Raw genomic sequence first — 16,321 nt, 5'->3', positions numbered from 1 at the left:
ATATATATATATATCTTTTCCAGCAGCTAAATAGTAGCTAACAACCAGCCAGATGGGAATCCATTCTATACGGCATTTCCGACGGACAAGTAGAACATTCAGCTTATTTACCAGACAGCAGAGTTATCGTCCCGGTATACCGAACGTAACACGATGTTGGATTTGCATACACACGTACATATCTATGTATGTACGTACCTTGAACACGTTTCATGAAGAGAATGATTTGAGGAAGAAGAGACGGAGTTAAAGGAGGATGTTACGTGTTATACGTATTATCGGAATAGGAATAAGATGAAAAAGTGAAAAAGAGAATGAGAAAGATGAAGAGAAGAAGATAAAGAAGTAGTAGTCTCCCCTCTTTATCCGATGGAAAAATCGTTTCACGATCGCTTCTTTGGTATTCGATTACCCGCAAAAACTTTAATGATTAATAGCTGCGCTTTTTTACGGACGGACGCTTTATATTTCATCTCTCTCTCTCTCTCTCTCTCTCTCTCTCTCTCTCTCTCTCTCTTTCTCTCTTTTTCTATCTATCTATCTATCTATCTATCTATCTATCTCTCTTTCTCTCTATTACAGACGAATCGCATCCGGAAAAGTTCTCATTCCGTAACTGTAAAGATAAGATCACTACCGATCGAGTTTAGAAAGAATGCCACGAAAAATTTTCCTTCTGAGAAATGAAGAATGCCCCATAGCTCGAAGTTGCCAAGCACGAAAGAAAGAATGTCTCGAACTCCTTACACGATCATTTACAGCCGCATCGAAGATTCTAAAATAGAAGGGAGCGAGTAAGGTGAGGGTATGTGGAAGGGTAAAAGGGAGGGTATATGAAGGGCAGGGAGAGAGGGTAAGTGAAGAAGGTAGAAGAAAGAAGTGAAGGAATGCGATCGACCTTGCTCTGGGGAATTTCTTAAATGCATATTTTTGACCTGTATCGTGGAATACTTACACGGAGGAAACTACAGAAAGATTTTTCCTACTATCATCCGATTTTTAACGCCTCTCTTTTTTGTCGGGCAAGATAAAAAAAAATAAGAAATAAGGAAGAAGAGAAGTAGATCGAACGAAAGGAAAGGAAAGGAAAGGAAAGGAAAGGAAGGAAAGGAATGATACGTTCGTCTCGATCTATTTCCCCCAAGATGTTCTATTAGTCCCACGAGAACCCTTCAAATTCGTCGCGCTCGATGTCAAGGGCCATACTTCATAAGATCACAATCGATTTTTATACATAAGATGGATAAGAACGGATACATCAACTAGATTGCGATGAGGTATCAAGATATCTTCCATTTTTCGAGGTCGTTCCATTAACTAAAGATTACTTTCAAATGAAATACATAAAAAAAAGTAGAGAGAGAGAGAGAGAAAGAGATTCTGAGAATTTATATTAAGAAAATTTGTGCGAATTAAGATATTATAATTTTTACTTTTAATTTTTTAATATATATATATATATATATATATATATATATATATATATAACTTCATACAAACAGTATTTTTCATTTTATTCTTCGCAAAGAATAGCTTCCTGAAATTATCTGATGATCGTTCAAGAGAATAAACAAAGATAAAATAAGAAATAAAGAATGAGTGGGAATGAATAGAAAATGGCGAGAACGATAACGATAACAACAAAGACGGCGACGTATCAGTGACCGTGGAAAAATCAAGTTTTGTCACTTCGTCAAAAGTACTTCCAAGTGGAAAACCTACTTTGAGGAAGAGGATGCTCGTTTACTCTATTTGTATATTTCTATCTATGTATATCTACATATATGTTTATGTGTGTCACGCGTATATATATATATATATATATATATATATATATGCTCTTTTCGAAGGATCGATCTGTCGAGCTTTAATGTTGGATGTCGTGAATGCGAATTCTGGCTCAACGAAGCAGAGAAAGATGAATACATATATACATTTATATGTGTATATATATATATATATATATATATATATATATATATATGAAATAAAAAAGAGAGAAATAAAAGAAGCTCGATACAAAAACAAAAAAAGAAGAATCAAAAGAATCTTTATTGGAATATCTATTATATAAATATGATGAAAATTAACAAGTATTACATAAAATATGTAAAAAATTTTTTTTCTTCTTGAATTTTTATTTCTAATTTCATTTATTGAATTGGCCAATAAGTAAGATCGAAATTTTCTGTATTTTATATCTAAATAAATAACATCGGATTCATTCATTTTTTACTGACAATTTGTATCGAAAATTTTTTATTTGATAACCCGAAACAATATTAATATACGCAATCCAATTCAATGCTATTGTATAGTATACTATAGAGTTGTTTATTTGCATATAAAATACTACAAATTCTGCCATTATTTATTTACCAAGTTAATGCTATACTATTAGTAATGCAATCTAATATAATACTATTATATATTATACTATAATATTTATTTACATAGAAAATTTTATATTACTCATTGGTCGATCTAACAATATATCAATTTTTTTATTTCAGTGATCGTAATTATGATTATTACTCTATAATAAATTTTATTATTACTCCTTGTATTATTTTTTTTTTTTAATTATGTAATTAGAACAGACCCAAAGGAATATCTCTAAGACCACGCCCATTCCCATTTCCGAATTTTCCTTTCCTCCCGAGACTTTTCCTTCTCCCTTTTAACCAGAAACCCTCGACAAACGACGTCTCCAACTACCAAGCTCACAATACCAAAAGTACAATAGACCAGCCCACACAGGACATCGGAACGAGTTATATTTAATTCCACGACACAAAATTCATAGAAAACTCGTTACTCCCGAGAATCGAGTTGCTCGTTCTTAATAATGCACTGGCGCAGATTCCTAGACGCTTTTTCTTTCGGTCGATATAGAAAGAAAAAAGAAAAGAAGAAGGAAAAAAGAAAAAAAAAAAAGAAACAAGTTATTCAAATCGTAAATCGTAAAATATTACCAGATATTCGTACAATGTCTATTATAAATGGCAATTAAAAAATAGTTTAATATTCTTCATTTAAGTAGTACGAAGCGAATGAAAATAATTGATTTAGTTTTAGACAAATAAAACGTAGAGAAAAAGAGAGAGCGCGGAATGGAAGGGGAAAGAGCATAGAAATTAGAAAGAGAGTAGAAAGAGGAAGAGGTTCGGGCAAAGTATCAAGAAAAGAAGAAGAAGAAGAAGAAAAAGAGGAGAAGGGTGAGGAGAAAGAGGATAAAGAAGGAGGAAGAGGTGATGGAGGAGGAGAAGAAGAAGAAGAAGAGGAAGAAGAGGAAGAAGAAGAAGAAGAAGAAGACGAAGAAGAAGAAGAAGATGAAGAAGAAGGGTGGAGAGGGCTAACGACGAGACGAAGTAGCCCGCCAGAAATAGCTAATATGACATTCACTCTGAGACGGGCGGCCAGCCGGCCCGGACGAACGCGGTGCGTCTCGTAACATCATCTTCCCTATCGATCGACACGATATACACATTTTCATTAATCGCCATCGATAATCCCATATACAATAACTCAGCATCGTTATCGTGATCATCATTACACTATCCTTTGATAAGACACCAAAACACACGTATACGGCGCCACGGATAAACGCGGCGGTATTATTCGGTATCTTTATTTCTTTCTTTCTTTCTCTTTCTTTTTATCTCTCTCTCTCTCTCTTTCTTTCTTTTTTTCTTTCTATAATTCTCGCTCTTTAAAAGCACTCTACAAGGAATTTTTAAAAGGGAAAGAGAAGGAAATGGAGAAAGAGAGAATAAAAAGGAAAAATGGTGAAGACGGACGGACGGACGAACGTAATAATATGGTGCAAGAAAACGCGATCGATAAAATACTTTTCCCTTTTCTCTCTCTCTCTCTCTCTCTCTCTCTCTCTCTCTCTTCTCTCTATATAATTCTCTCTCTTCTACTCGACTCTCCATGTCTATCTCCTTTTCTCTCTCTCTCTTTCTTTCTCTCTCTCTTTCTCCCAAGTCTGTATCCGTTCCCATCGGTTTTTCCTTGTTCATCGACTCCGCAACCATCATCGTGTTGTGTCGTGTACGAAGAAAAAATAAAAAGAAATAGAAAAAAAGAATAGGAAAAGATAAAGATAAAAAAGAAAAAGATAAAACGATCGGATAGAAAGAGGACCGTATGAGTACGAGACATATCTGTTTAATAAACTTCTGTGCCTTGTTATCTTCTCGGCAAAAGTGCGTCGTCGTCGATCGTGTGCATTTGAGAGAAACGATGAGAAGAAAAGAGAAGGAGGAGAAGGAGGAGAAGGAGGATGAGGAGGAGGAGGAGGAGAAGAACAATGTTATTACGTTCAAAACCACGTGAAAACTCGTGAATAATAATGTTCAGTGCCAAAGGACCAAGGAATAAAGTGTGTTGCAAAGCATAATCCTTGGATATATAATCCTGAACGAAGTGCCATCGTTGTAAGGACAAAAAGAAAAAAGAAAAAAAGGAACAAAAAAAAAAACAAGAAACTAAGAAAAAAATCGACAAAAAAGAACGGACGGAAAGAATCTTCGGTATTTTTTTTTATATCGACCGGCGTCATCGAACATTGATTGTGTTTAATATCGATAGCATCATCATCGACATCATTGGTTTCGCTATCATCGTCGTAATCGTTGTCGTTATCGTTTTCGTTGTTGTCGTCGTCGTTGTCGTCGTTGTCGTCGTCAGTGGCGGCTGCGGCGACGACGGCGACGGCACCGGTCTAATTTTAAATGTTAGATAATGCACAGCAGTGCGCGCTCAGTTACTAAAACGGTACACGCCGGTGCACAGATGCTCGTACGCATGCGCGTTAAACGCGGAGAAACTCGAGCGTGACGATGACGATGTTACTACCTCTATCTCTTTCTCTTTTTATCACTCTCTCCCTCACACACACACATAAATTCTCTCCCCCTCTTTCTCTTTCTCTCTTATTTGCCCCTCCTAACGCTTTCATCTTTCCTCTCCCTTCGCCACAATATCTTCTCTCTTTTTCCCCCTTCTTCTTTTTACTCTCTCTCTCTCTCTCTCTCTCTCTCTCTCTCTCTCTCTCACGCATACTCACTCTATTTCCGTTTTCACACTCTTCAATTCGGTGCTCTCCTTTCTATTTATCTATTCTCTCTTCTCTGTCCCTCTTTCTCTCTCTCTCTCTCTCCCTTTTGCTCCATCCTTTTCCCCACCCTAAACATCCTCTCTTCTCGGCTTTCCCTCGATCTATCTATTTATCTCTTTCTCCTTCCCTTTTTCTTCTTTCTCCCATTACCGTCCCCTTTTCGGTTCTCTTCCTTGTCCGCTTTTCATCTCTCTTTCTCTCATTATATGTGTGTGTGTGTGTGTGTGTGTGTGTACGTGTTTATATATTTATATATGTATATATCTCTTATACACTAACGATTCTGACTGGTTCTATCTTTTTTCCTCTCCTACCAAGTATATCACCATCAGCTATATCAGACGAAGTAGCAACACTTTTCTCTGGCCTTTTTCCTATCTCAGTTCCCATGCTCAATTACTCGTTCCATTGTCACCTACTATGTATTTTTCCACCTCGTGTACCCAGTGTTATAACAGTGGTAACGGATACACTTTGCGTGCTATCTTTCTCTCTTTCTCTCTCTCTTTCTTTCATTCTCTTTCTCTCTCCTTTTCTCCCTCCCACTCTCTTTGTCTTGATTTTTCTGTCTTTCTTTCTTTCCTCCTCTTTTTTCTTTTTTTTTTATAGTTCTCTTGGATTAGTCAAAGGTGACCTTCTTATTACACGATTCACACAAGGCTTTCACATTCTGAGACCTTTCTCTTGCTGTCTAAAACTTATCCCACGTATAAAAAAAGAAAGAAGAAGGAGGAAGAAGAAGAGAAAGATCGAGTCTCTTCGCCAACCCTTAATAAATCTTCTTATTTTCTTTTCTTTATTTATCCGCAGTTAATTTCGTCTTCCAATTTCTAGATCGGTCGTAAATATTATAACGATCTTCGAGAATAATTACTATCTATCGAAATAAAAACGAATGGAATGTATTCCTGTAGGATATCGTAAAAAACGATAGAGTCGAATTTTATAAAAGTTCTTGAATTAATTGAATTTCGTCGCTATGGGAATACTTCGTCGAGATATTAAAAGATAAGTAGTACCTACATACTTATATAGATATTTCCGAGGCCGAAAGAAAATATCTTTCGTCGCAACATTTTCAAAAGCAATTCTCCAAGTGGAACGAGCCTCCCGAATGATTATTATCGAGACTCAATTAATAACTTTTGAACGAAAGTCGAAGATGGTCGTAGCAATCTATATAGCATCGTGTCGATTGGAGCTGTACGAACAAAACTGAAATGGTGTTGGGAGTGAAAGAGGGTCGGGGAATAGGATGGATGGGTAACTGGGAGGTGGAGGTGGGGGACGTGATGAGGAAGAGTGGTACGGAAGTACGGGAAGTTTGTGTCTGGCGTGAAAAATCCAAAATGAAGGAAGAATTCGAAGTGAATTTAATCTCTACGGTACCAAAGAATTCCAAGTTTATTTCGTACGAATCTCTCTATTCGACTTCGGCGAACTCGTCCGACTCAACGTTGGGTAACTCCACTTGGAATAAGACACGCCGCATCGGCCCGCATTTATAGCTGGCGGTCGGCCGATGACAGCTCTCTCTCTCTTTTTCTCTCTCTCTCTTTCCTCACTCACTTCTCTATCTCACTTCTCTATCTTGACGAGAAAGAAAATGAGAGAAAGAAAGAGAGAGAAAGATAAGAAGAGTTTCTCCCGCATCGAGATAGTTCGTGATTTAAAATGCTCTCCGAAGTCCACGAGTCAGCTTCTTCTCTTTTCTTCTTTACAGTCGATGAAGCTGAACAACGACACCCCATCAGCCCACTCGTTTCCCACAGCCCCTTCGACTTCTTCCTTCCTCCCCCTCTATCGCTCACCCCCTCTTTCCACACCTCCTCACCATCCACCTCTTCCTTTCTCTTTCTTTCTCTCTCTCTCTCCTCTACCTCCTCCTCCTCCTCCTCCTCCTCTTCTTCTTCTTCTTCTTCTTCTTTTCTCTTTCGTCTCCGCTTTCTCACGGAATTACAGTAGAAACTCTAAGAAACTTCTGCGCCGTGCAACGGCGCGACACTGATCGATCGGCCTCCCTTACGTAATATGATGAAACCGAACGGGAATCGGCGGATAATTAATTTTAAACTCGACTCGAGACTCAACGTAAGAACAAACAAGGATATTAAAGCGCGCGCGAGGGATGGCTGAAAAGGGGAGAAGGAGGAAGGGAACTATCCGTAATTTACCCTAGATAAAACGAAACGAGAGAGAGAGAGAGAGAGAGAATCGTGTTTGTTTTATTTTTATTTATTATTTTCTCTTTTTCGTATGAAAATATTCTGATCTTATATTGCATTACTGCACGACAGACCGAAAAACTTTATTGTAGAAACTTATCAATTTTTCTTTATTAGCTTGTTTTCCTTTCTCCTTTTCTTTTCTTTTTTTTTTTTTTTTGAATTTTCATTCCTTCTCTTGAAAAATGTAGGTGTATTCTAAAAATATGAATTCTATGGTTGTCGCATCAAAAACAAAATTAATAGATTTTATTAAGGAGAAAAAAAAGAAAACAAATAATAAAAAAAAAGAAATAATAAAAATCAAATATTTCTTTCGCGCACAGAGGAAACTTTTTATTTTTTAAGAAAACGAAAAAATAAAAACAACTCGGCAGTTATTTGCAATACTCTATAAAAGTTATGATGTAAAAACACATTTTTCCAAAAAGATTGAATAACAAACGTTTACGCTCAAAAGTTTAATTGCTTTTAAAAGTACGTTTTGATATAGTCAACGAACAATGGTAAAAGGTATATGTTTCAACTTTTAATCCTCTGAAACGAAACTTGAATGGGAACTACATGTGACAAAAAGAGACAGAGATACGTACATACGTGCGAAAGTTACTTGGAAATGTTCGTATTTTATTGTATACACGTACACACACGTACAAACCGAGACACACACACACACACACATATATCTTTGTTTTTTAGTATCAACCTAATAGTACAAGCTATGAATACACACACATTCAGATAAACAAACATACAGAAATTTTCACTCACTCCCTTGTTTCCACCCATTCCACCCCTTTACTCTAAATCACTAGATTTACTACAATCTAATCTTTACTCATCACCCCAATTTTCGTTTCCACTGATTTCGCGATCACATAGCAGGGTGACGCGTCGCGGCGCGACATCGAACGTGCATTAACGGCATACTGAAATTGGTTTCCAGCTGTCACAGCGCTGAATTTGACGATAGAAACGTGCGAACACACGGGGCCCCCCTAGAGAGGGCCCCCGACCCGAAGAGGCCGCCGTAAGGCGGTCAATCGCTCTCAGGTAAGAATTCATCTTTTTATTATTATTATTATTATTATTATTATTATTATTATTATTATTATTATTATTACAACATCTTTAATTTTAATTTTAAATTATTCAAGTAATCATATCTATCCGGTAGATGACATAATATCGATAAAAGACACGTTTATTTAAAGCAATTTCTCGAACATACCGTTAAACTATTTTATTAAAATTCAAACATATCATATTTTATCTTTGAAAAGGTAAAAAGAAAGAAAATTCGTTTTACGGTATAGGAAAAAGATATCTTTAATTAGATATATTTTAAAAATGAACATACATAAGAAGGATTAATTAATAAAACGATAATATTCAATGCGCGCCTGTCTAATGTGTTTCCATATACTTTAATCATTATTTTATTATAATATCATTTTATATATCGTATAAGAGTGCTACCGGAAAAATGCATTACCCTAGAAAAGTTTCACGTGAGGGGTATACGTTCGAACGCTTATAAAAAAATTCATTTCTATATGGGTACGAAAGGAAAAAAGAAACAACGAGCCAATTATGGTCGAATCATGGATTTACACTGTTAAAGCCAATTTCCATAGGGATCATAATGGCGATTGCCGCGTACTTTGCAAAGAAAGAAGAGGAACAGAAAAGAAAAGAAAGTGAAGAAGAAGAAAAAAGACAACCACGATTAACATGTAATTTCATTGGACAGATTAAAAAAAGAAAAAAAAGAAACAAGCAGGATCTACTCGTGGTATTAACGACTATTACATATATCTTAGAGATATTAAAAAAATAAAGAAAAATAAAAGAAAAAAAAAACGATAAAAACAATATATATCGTGAATATAACGCTATGAAACTAGAGCGACCCTTTGTTCTTGGTAGCTCTTGGTTTGCTATTTTATGATATTATGATATCGCAGCAATATCGTGTTACTTGTTAAACTCTCTCGGATATTACGATAGGATATCCCCAGAAATTACTTAAAACCTGTAATGTCAGACCGAAATCGTGATCGTATCGTTTCTCAGAGCTAACCCAAAAGCGGTACCACAGTTTCCTCTATATCCACAGATAACTATTCGAATTTAATTATATACATTTGTTACGAATACAATGGAGAATTACCGAATGTGTTAGATACCTAAATCACAGCCTATTATTAATTTCTTTTTCATATCATTGATCTAAAAACATTTCATAGTAGGTAAATGTAAAAAAACAAAAAGAAAAAAGATAATGTCAAGCAAGTGATCGTAAAAAAAAAGAAAAATAATAAAAGAGAAAATAAATTAAAAAAAAAAAAAAACGAAATTTATAATTTTATCTCGTATTTACGTGCAACGAATATTTACATTTACGAATAAAAAGGATACAACGTGACAACTTTTTCAATGTGATGGCATCTCTCTCTCTCTCTCTCTCTCTCTCTCTCTCTCTCTCTCCTGCTCTGTCAGTTGCCATTCATCATTTAATGACTTTCAAAAAATTATTTTCTTCCCGTTCGCTGTGTTCGCCGTTTAAGCCGAAAGGCAGAGGGGATCATATCGGTGATAATAAATGTGTCATATTTCGGCAAATCATAATTAATGAGAGAAAAAGAAAGAAAGGGAGAAAGAGAAAGAGAAAGAACGCTAACTAGGAAGAAAAAAGAAAAGATATATATGTATCCTTATAGTATATAAAAGGGGAGAGAGAAAAAGTCGAGATTAATTAATCTTCATCGAAATGGGTTGTCGCAGAATTCACGGCTTATATCACTCAGAAAAGATAGTTCGTTTCTTGATTATCCTTCGCGAGATATTATCAGGAAACGTTATCTTCCTTTCTGCGAAGATTTACAAAGATATAATCGATGAGAAACTGCGAGATAAAAATTACATAAATATTCATGATTGCGAAAGCGACTTGATAAAGAGGATATTTCTAAAATGATCGAATTAATTACGATAATCGAATGAATAATAATTTTTAAAAGCACGAAACTTGAGATGAAATTGAAAATAGCTTCTCGATATCAATAACGTATATATAATAAACACGAGATAAAAAGACAGACACGAGATAAAAGTTTTTATAGTGAATATCGTTTATAGTTATCGTTTTATAGTAAGTATCCTTCGAACTGGTATACTTATTTATTCTTTTTCTTTCGCTTTAAAAAATAAGAAGTTTATATATTAAAAAAAAAAAAAAAGAAAATAGAGACAGAAGAAAATATAATATATATATATATATATATATATATATATATATAAAATACGTACGCAAAATTTTTCTAACTTATTGCCAATATAAAAAACATTCGTGGCCATGCGTTTTCCGCTTGTGGAAAATAGAAACGGATTTCACAGATTTCGGATAAATACGTAATGAAAATCGTACATATGTACGTTACGAAGGTAAACTTCCAGGCTCGTAATTCGAGAGCATCGATATCTCGAAGAGGAATTCGATTATAACGTTAAAGCGAATGCTAGCTGATAAGAAAGATGCTTGTTCAAACCAAACGAAAATACCGAACGAACTTGGCGTTCTTTTGAGAGCTCCACAAATTGCTTCGCTCTGCAAACCAGTTGAAATATTTGCCAGCTGTTTCAAAACGATTTGTCCCGTTAACGCTTCTCGTTAACATATATTTTTATTATTTCTTTCGCTTTTTATTCGTTCAGTTCGTTAAACGTACAAAATATTATTGCAACGAATGCAAATTTCTTCAAAAAATCTCTGAACATTGCAATCAAATTTTAACTATTATATATTGAAAATGCAAAGATATACTATATAATATATGTATATTTTTTAATTAATAGCAATTTTTTATATAACACGATGAAATCCATCGATGAACTCAATAATAACTCGAAATAAGTCATTATTTTAATAATTTTAATGAGAAATCAATTACACATTTTTTTTCGAATCTTTCTAAACGAATTATTCTTTTTTCTTTTTCAAATTGTAAATAGTACAAATTAAAAAACTTTTGATCGATTTAGAAACATTCGTCTCACCGCTTGTACAACATTTTATTTACACACTTCGAACACGTTCGATTTCAATTTCAATTTGATTCAGCTATTTTATTATTTATGGTATACCTTTTTTTATTACACATTATATATAGCTATATATGTATATAGATACATATATAATATATACAGGTATATATTTTGTCAACGGAGCTATTCGTAATTTCAATACCAATAATTCTGTCCCGAAGTAATAAAACCAACGTGTCAAGGAAAAAACATAACTCATGATATAAAAACCATGGTTTTGTCACATTTCTTTTCTTTTTCTTTTTCTTTTCTTCCATTTTCCTTTCTTTTCTTTTTCTTTTTTTTTACTTTACATTCCAAATGGCCAAAATTGACTAGATATTTTTTGTCTCTCTCTCTCTCTCTCTCTCTCTCTCTCTCTCTCTCTCTGTCTGTCTATCTCTCTCTTTTTTTCTTTTCTTTTCTTTATATTTTCTTTTTCTCTCTCCCTTTCTTACTCCGATCGACCAAGATACATAAGAATCACTGGTCGATACATTAATGCCAAACTCACGAGAATGCAAGCGATATATTTCGTTATCGATAATTGAATCGCCGAGTGCGGTCGACTTTTGTCGTTCTTTACCCTCATGCTCCTTATTCTATCACTATTTGTACTATTACCTCGATCGAGAAAGAAGCTAAAATTACGAACTTTCTTAAGCAACAAACAAAAGAGAAAGAAGAAGAAGAAGAAAAGGAAAACAAAGAAAAAAAAAGAAAAGAAAAAAGGAAAAAGAAGAATATTATTCTTAAGAGAAAATAAATAAAAATATTATCAAATATATAATCCGAATTTTTCCAATAAAATTTGTTTTCTTCTTATCTTTAAAATTCTTATTATTAATCTTTATTATGTTATTGTTGAGAATGCAATTTTCTCTTTATCCGCTTCTCTCTTTTTCTCCCTATAGAGATTACAACATCTATCTAGAATATTTTATTTCATTGATCTTTCTGATCATTATAACAAGTATCCTCTTTCATATTGGCTTTGTACCATTAGATTGTGACATACCTCTGACCTAAGTGAATTCAACTCTACGAATAGCTTACTTCCAAGCTTCCACATCCTATTTTCATATTCTTCTTTGTATTCCTTACAATTTCCCCAGCGGCATTCTCATCGCTGTACAGATATATTCTACATACATATTCCATACAAAATTAATTCTATTTATATTTTACCAAAGATTAAGGAAAGAAAAAAGAAAAAAGAGAAGAAACGTAACTATACTAAGAGTTAGTTGCAAGTATAACTCCATGCAAAAAATTCTACGTAAGTAATGTACTTACACAGAATTGATAAGGAAACAACCGCATAGTTGGATCCACAAGGTGGACTAATAAAACATTTCCGAGAATATATCAAAGATCGATTATTTCTTTCTCGAGACATTCTCTTTTTAGAGTTTAATGTTTTTTCTTTGATTGCTGTTTTCTTCCTTTTATTTCTTTATTTTTCCTTTCCTTTCGTCAGACTGTCCAAAATACAGGAGAAGTATTTCTGTACGACAAACTAGATGCCACCCTGTAGATACATACATACGTACATACCTATATGGATTAAGTATATATGTAGTACACTCGCGTAGTACGTGAGAGGAAAAGTAAAGAATATTATAAGCGAATTCCCGTAAATTTATTAGCAGATCTCGCTTATTGTACTCTCACAATGAAAAACGAATTTGATAGATCCGACATATATATATGTGCATGTGTGTTTGTGTGTATCGTTATTCTATTGCATCACGTTCGCACGAGAAACTATCGAAATTCGTCTTACCAATAAATATTTTCAAAATGTTCGATGACAAAAAGCTAAATGATTCACGCGCCGAATAAATACGTCGATTAGGATACCACATTTCGAATTCGATGTAATGTGTGAACGATTTTTTCCTCAAATATATACAGGTGCATACGTATATTTATATATCTATAGAAGGAGAGAGAGGGAGAGTGAGAGAAAGCATGAATTTCCATATTTTACACCGCAACGCATAATTTCCTGTTGCGAAGCAGACGATAATAACACGATGGTCAACCCTTTCACCTCGCATCAACCCTCGCACTCTCTCATTTCCTCTTTTTTTAACGTTTTTATATCCATTTTTGGTAGCTCGTAACATATGCACCTAGTGTCCAACGTAACAAGAGGGAAGAGCTCGATGTTGCACGCGTCGGGAGAGAATATTGCTAGTCTAGAGTAACTCCTGTTTTCATATCGCGTAATTTGCATGTCCTTTATCCTCCTATCCAACCTCAGTAACGCCACTACATTCGAGAAAGAGAAAGAGGGGAAAGAAAAGAGAAAAGAAAAAAAAATATAGAAATAAAGAGATAAAAGATAAAAGAGAAAGGGAAGAGAAAAGGGAGAAAGAAGAAAAAATAGTCAAGAAAATATAAATGTATTTACGTCACTAACACAGTAGTAACCTAACGTGATTTAAATAACAATAAAATGGAAAACTCTTTCATTCGTGTTTTAGCTGGTCTAATCTACGTCTAAGTAAATATTTTGTAAAAAAAAAAAAGAGAGAGAGAGAGAGAGGAAACGAAAACAAAGACAAAAGAAAAAGGAAACATACGAACCAGCGAAATTCAAGAATAAAGATAATCTATGCACGCATACATGCTAATGAAATATTCGTAATATTTGCGAGATGGCAAGGCGAGTAAAGCGAGAAAATGAATTTTCTTTTGAAAGTAAAACGAGGGGAAAATTCGTCGGACGGATTATCGTTAAAACGATTCGTTTTGAAAGACTAAAAAGAGAAGAAGAATAAGGAGAAGTGATATATAAAAGAAGAATCGTGAGTTTCTGAATGCTTTCCTAAATCGTCATGTCTCTGTGATCTTTGCAAAAGCAAAAGTTAAAGGAAAGTAGGGAAAAAACGAGAAAAGAAAACAAAAATAAAACGTAATATCTAGTAAATGGAAATTAAAGAAAAGAATAAAAGAAAAAACGTAAAATATAATATATTAAATTAATGATAAATCACTTACGTATATATCGAAATATATATATATATATACCTATTCAAATATATATTATAAATCTTTTTTCTCCATAAATCTCTTTCTCTGCACGATTTTATCAACGTCACAGAAATGAATATAAAAGCTATTATCAAAGGTGTTATCATAAAAAGGAATAAATAACAAGAAACAAAAAGAAAGAGAGAGAGAGAGAGTAGAAAAAAAGAGAGGAAACTAAAGTTCGCTTCAATTTCTACCGAAATTTTAATATGCACTTCGGTGTAAATCTTAGCTCTGACTCGTTAATCCATAATGCTCCTTTACGCCCTCGAAGATTCTTCGAGAGAATGAGTTTCGACCTGAAAGTCGCCTTTCGCAAAGCCCTTCATTTTCTCCTGCCACCTCATACTCTCTCTCTCACTTCTCTCTGTCTGTCTCTCTCTCTTTCTCTCTTCCTAGTATTAATAGGAGTGCGATGCTAGTTAATCCATGCTACCATGAGACAAGAACAAGCAAAGAGACAGGAAAGGGGTAATGAAGGGAAAATAAAAGTCGTGTATGTGTATGTGTGTGAAAGAGAAAAAGGAAGAGAGAGAGAGAGAATGAGAGAGAGAGGGATGAAAATAAATAACTACAAGAGCTGTGAATCTTGTAAATATTCTCAAGGATTAAGCAGCCCTGTCTTTAACACCTGTAAAGTGTTAGAAGGAATCCGATTTTATGGGTAAACCGAACGAATTATAAATGTTTCCATTTTGATCTCTCTTTGGCTTCTTTCTTTTTTTCTTTCTTCTTTTTTTACCAAAAAAGAAAGAAAAAACGAGAAAAAAGAAAGTAACGAGGCTGTGTAAATAGGAAATAAAAGACCAACTCAAATGCGCTGCTAGTGTACCCGAGCTTTTTCTTTTTTCTTTCTTTTTCATTATCTCTATCTCTTTCTCTTTATCATTCTATATATCTCTCTATCTATCTATCTATCTCTCTCTATATCTCTTTATCTCTTTCTCTATTTCCTTCTCGTTAAAAGGAGCAACATTAAATATATATATATATATCCTACATTAATTAGTACGTATATTACCGGCTCGGCTAGAGAGCTAATTAACGCGAACCCACGAGTGCAAACGGACGCGCTTTTCGTTTCGAGCTACTTCCGGAAGAAAATAAAAAGAGAGAAACAGCATTTAATGATGCCACGTTGTATAATATTGTATATGTTGTCGCGTATATGCATCTATATGAGAGTATATTGTTACGAGTCAAATCGTTACTATCGATGTTTCTAATGAAAAAATTTTTCCAATAAAAAATAATGATTATTTTTTCGAAGGGAAAATAAAAAAGAATGAATAAATAAATATATATATATAATATATATGTTTCATAAGTTTTTCAGAGTTACGACCAACGATCTAATGTATTACCTGGTATGATAGAATAAAAAGATAAGTAGATAAAAGCTTAAGTACTATTATTACGGGCCGTTCGTTTGTGGTCTTTTCTTTAGATTGTTCGGACATTAGTAAGCTCGGATTAAGTTATATATACATATATATATAGGCAGCTTAGTCAGCGTTAGTAGAAAGTCAAAGAGAGAGGGAGAGAGAAAGAGAAAGAGAAAAAGATAAAGAGAAACAAAATATATTTGTCATGAGCAAAATCTTGCCACAGTAAAGATACTAGAGAAGAGTGATATACAACGTATAAACTATCAGGATAAAAAGATAAGTCGTTGATGTAGTATAACTATAATTAATTTGACAAATAAGATATAAATAACAAGAAAAAGTATAAGAGTATAAAAGCTAAGTGATATCGTACGAAACTAAAATATAGAACTGAGAGTTAGACGAATTCGTAAGAAACTATAACGATACTAACAATAATATCGGCAATTTAATAT

The 16,321-nt window shown here is 34.0% G+C and overlaps 2 protein-coding genes across 6 annotated transcripts in view; one reads left to right on the top strand and one right to left on the bottom strand.

The window, feature by feature from the left end:
- Positions 1 to 16,321, bottom strand: part of LOC122630512 (101 kDa malaria antigen-like) — a 59,149-nt gene that overhangs the window by 19,489 nt on the left and 23,339 nt on the right. The gene's annotated exons all lie outside the window — the stretch shown is intronic.
- The window catches only part of LOC122630505 (RING finger protein nhl-1), a 56,208-nt gene continuing 43,215 nt past the window's right edge, over positions 3,329 to 16,321 (top strand). For all 4 annotated transcript variants that reach the window (XM_043815053.1, XM_043815051.1, XM_043815052.1 and 1 more), the window contains exons 1-2: positions 3,329 to 3,441; positions 8,297 to 8,403. The gene's annotated coding sequence lies outside the window, so the exon portion shown is untranslated. The remainder of the gene's footprint in view (positions 3,442 to 8,296; positions 8,404 to 16,321) is intronic.

Source organism: Vespula pensylvanica, chromosome 7, assembly GCF_014466175.1.
Source record: "Vespula pensylvanica isolate Volc-1 chromosome 7, ASM1446617v1, whole genome shotgun sequence".
Classification (NCBI taxonomy): Eukaryota; Metazoa; Arthropoda; class Insecta; order Hymenoptera; family Vespidae; genus Vespula; species Vespula pensylvanica.
The sequence above is the reverse complement of the archived record's forward strand: the minus strand, read 5'-3'. Positions and strand labels throughout refer to the sequence as shown.